Here is a 4,366-nt window from a genome sequence, read left to right as displayed (position 1 = left end):
AAGTATAGAGACTTACAATGCTAAAATCCTGGGTTCGATTCCCTGCAGTGGACACATCAGATAACCCAAATGTGGCTTTGCTCTAAAGTAAACAAACTGAATGCTAACTCTCTGGATGATAGAAAATTTATGACTTAGAGAATACACACTAGAACTTAGTGCCAATATTTTTTCTCTGACTCCATCTGCTCTGTTGATGTTTTGTCTACTTTTGGTTTTATAAATAACAAATTTGGTGATGCAGCCAGCTTGTTTCATGCCGATTAAAGTCCCTTGCAGCATGTTTCCAGTCAGAGTAACCAGTTGTTGCTAACAAAGAAGTTTCCATTGCAGTTGTATATAATGTAGGAGATGTTCACCTTTGATGGGGAGTAGCTAAACCAGTGTATTTTAAACTTTTATCTATTCATGTGCTTGTGATAAAAAGTCTGAGCATTAGCTGATACCTTCTGCTCCTTGCAAGTACAAATTCAGTTCGTTTAGTTTTAAAAAAATATCTGCCAAATACGTGAGCCTCAGAACAAATTCCTCCTTGCGCAAATACCTCGCAAAATCGCTTTTACCTTCCAGAAATATAGCAACTTCTTCGCGGAGTTCTGTAAGTCTTGTTAGCACTTTACCCCTCGAGAGCCAATGTACTTCTGTGTGCAGAAGAAGTGATTTATGATTGCTTCCCATTTCTTCGCACAACTTCTCAAATAAGTGCGATTGCAATGGCTTTGACTTTATTAAGTTCACTATTTTAATGGAAGTGTTCAAAACATTTTTGAAATCATCAGATATACATTCTGATACTAACGCTGCTCTGTGAAGGTTGCAGTGAGTCCATGATGCGTTTGGATTAAGTTCAAGTATTCTAATCACCAGACCACTGTTTTTACCACACATAGCCCGTGCGCCTTCCGTACATATTCTGACACATTTATTCCAATCAAGACCTTTTGTTTTGATATAAGTATCAACAGTCTTAAAAATATCATCGTTAGTACTTCGACTGACTGGTTCACAGCACAACATATCTTCATGAGGTTCGGAGTTCCATATATAACGCACAAAAACAAGTAGCTGGCACAGACCTTGTACGTCAGTAGATTCATCTAGTTGTAAGGAGAAAATTGTACTTTCACGAACTCTTTGAATTAGCTGATTTTTTATCCATCGAGACATTTCATCGATTCTACATGTGACCGTGTTATTAGAAATAGAAATTGTTTCAATTTCTTGTTAACTCTCATCACCATAGAAAATTTTAACTGTATCTTTTATAGCTGGAAGAACTAAAGTCTCTCCAATTGTATGTGGCTTACCAGCTTTCGCGATTCTCAAACTGATTAGGTAGGACACGTACAAAGATTTTTCATTAACTTTGGTGTAACATTGCATAACACTCTGTTCTGTCTTCAACTTGCTTAGCATCCTTTCAAAAAATTCGACGAGTTTGTCTTTCAACTCGGGATGCTTCGTCTCAATATGGCGACGCAATTTGTTTGGGCGCATGCTCTCGTTTGAAAGTTGATCACAACAAATAATACATCGTGGTCGTGGATCTTCTTCATCTCCATTCCATGTAAATCCCATTTCTAATTACTTGGAATCATACTTTCTCACCACTTTTCTTCGTTTTGATTGACCTGACTTTTCTTTGTTTTGATTCACCGAAGACTCATTGTCATCAACTTCAACTGACTTCTCTAACCATTTATCTATTACACGAAGGGCTGAGTAAATTCGAAAAAAAATCGGATTCAAAATCTGAATTAAAACAGACAATTTCGACTTGCCACTTGATTTGACACAATTAAAACACTGGTTGGCGTAGGATCATGTGCATGCCAAAATGCTTCACACCATCTATTCCAGTCATTTCATTGGCTGACACAATGCACGTGCGCGACTGCTTCGTGAAGCCTCGAAGCAGTTATCGTCTCGCTCAGCATTGTACCGGTTTTATCAGTTGATTGCAGAATTTTAACATTTGTTTAGTCTTAACACCAGGTATTGTATTGTCTGTCATGAGTCACCCATCCCATGCAGTAACATGTTTGAAATACTCAAGGAAATGGTCTAGGTCTGTCTTAGAAGTACCCTTGAATACAAGAGGAGAAAGCTGCTTCACCTCTCTTCACCTGTGGCTGTGGAATCTCACCAATATCAGGCTGAGAACAGTATCACAGGACAGGGCTGGTGTACATCCATTTGTTTTGGCAAACATTTGATCCCTGTTCCTGTGTGGAAGAACGAATTATCATAGGAAACTCATCTTCCAGCTCTTTGTGGCTCTAGTGTTTTCCATGACCCATTGTGATCTTAACAGCATCCCTTTCATTCAGATAGGCTCTTGTCTACTATGCAGGTCACCATCTTTACTTTTCAGTGCTTGTTGTCTCTCCTGATGGTGAGATAGCTCAAAATTGTTGACTTGTGTCCATTCACCAATTCCATGCCTAGTCTCCTTCAGCTGGTCATTAGTAACAATGATTAGGGTTGAAGTAAGAATTCCCTGATTGGCAGCAGTCTTGGTGTTGTATAGAGAACTCCCTACTTGGTTGTATCTTGTTTATTCTGTTCTGTGAGTTAAAAGTTATAATCGGGTGTAAAACTTGTTCAACAGCACTGGAGGTCTGAGGGTGGAGTTCTCTTTTTTGAGTTTGTGGCTAGATCGAGATTCTAGACATGAACCTTTACAGAATTGACAGAAAACATGTTCTGAGACTACTTCTTCTTCTCGACCTTGTTTCTCACTTTTATAACAATCTACTCTCAATTTTGAACTCTTCTCTTCATGTATGTGTCTTTATCCTGGAAAATACCATTTCCATTTGTTTTACTGAAATACACAAAGGAATACAAAGGGGTACAGAAAGAATACCCGAGAATCAAACTTTTAGCTTACTTCTGTATTCTTTGATATACTCAAGTTTTAGTATTTACTTTACAGTTATGAGTAGCACTAAAAATAACTGGAGGTTTGATCAGGAAACGTATTGTTACATCTCCGATCGTTAGTTGATTTTCCGTAACTTCGTTTCCACGAAACTTTAGCGACACAAGTCCTTTCTTAATAAAACTGGTTTATTCTTTCTGAATATAACTTTACTGATACACTTATTTTCAACAGTCGCTCTATAACAAACGCTAAAACAAGGAACGTTAACTTCAACAATACTCTCTGACTGCAGTTCAATTACTCACTACCTACACATATTCTCACGTCACGCCGTGACCATCTTATATATATACCAGACCACCTCCAATCTAGCAAATGCTAGAGCACTCCCGAAGGAACAGGATAGTTCTAGTCACGTGACCTCGCTGACGCAACACTGCCCCCTCCTTAGTATTGTTCGTCCCGAACAATAACCACACACAATAAACCAATAACAATAACTTAATTAAATGTACAGAATTACAATCACAAAATTACAATTCAATGAAGTCTCTTAATTTTACGGGTTGTATCTTCTTCCGTACTGGTCTCCGTCTCGTTGGCTTCTACTTCATATGGGGTTCATCTGCTTCATCAGGAAATGTTCTATCGTCGATAATAGTCACATCAGTGGTAGTAACTTCATCAAGAGCTTCACCATTTCCTTTCTCAAAACTGAGTAGAGTTTCTTCTTTGACGGTGGCTTCTTCAGGTGGCACGTCTTCAGCAGCGTCATTTGTTCTGTTTTCCACTTCGTCCCAACTGAAATGTCCTGGACCGTGATAACGCCAAAGCCTGTTGGCATGCACCACTCTTGGCTTACCTCGCCGACCACATTTCACCCAGAAAGTCACGTCTGAGAAACGATCCACTATGTCATATGGGCCTTCCCATGGAGAAGACAACTTAGGAGACTTCCCTTTGGTCTTCCTGGGATTATACAACCATACTTTGTCTCCTGGTACAAAGCTGACTTCAGTAGATCTCTTATCATAAGTTAACTTCATTGAATCAGCAGACGTTTTCAAGTTTGAACGCACTTAATGGTGGATATCATCCATCCTTTCCGATAACACTTTCACAAACTCTGACACATTTTCAGGCAACTCTTCATAAGGTGGGCATCCCTTACGCTTGGGTCCCCTTTTAGCACTACATGTACTGCATGTCCTGCACCATTCTTCCACATCTCGCCTCATACCTATCCAGTAAAATCTTTGTCGTAGATGACTCAATGTCTTCTTAATTCCGAGATGTCCTCCTGTTAAATTAACATGGGAATGGCGCAGCACAACTTCCCGTAACTTCCTCGGTATAACTGTTTGTCAAGTCGTCACTTTCCCATATGTAGTTTCCCATCTCCGGACAAGAATACCATCTTCAAGCTTTAACTGATCCCATTGCACCCAATAGTGCTTTGTCACAGGGCTTAGACTAGAC

At 39.4% G+C, this 4,366-nt stretch overlaps 1 pseudogene; it reads right to left on the bottom strand.

Annotated features, from left to right (window-relative positions):
• Positions 1 to 435: 435 nt before the first annotated feature.
• The window catches only part of LOC106463727, a 12,372-nt pseudogene continuing 8,441 nt past the window's right edge, over positions 436 to 4,366 (bottom strand).

The sequence above is a fragment of the Limulus polyphemus genome, unplaced genomic scaffold (genome assembly GCF_000517525.1).
Source record: "Limulus polyphemus unplaced genomic scaffold, Limulus_polyphemus-2.1.2 Scaffold1471, whole genome shotgun sequence".
Classification (NCBI taxonomy): domain Eukaryota; kingdom Metazoa; phylum Arthropoda; class Merostomata; order Xiphosura; family Limulidae; genus Limulus; species Limulus polyphemus.
This window is presented reverse-complemented; position numbering and strand designations above follow the sequence as displayed.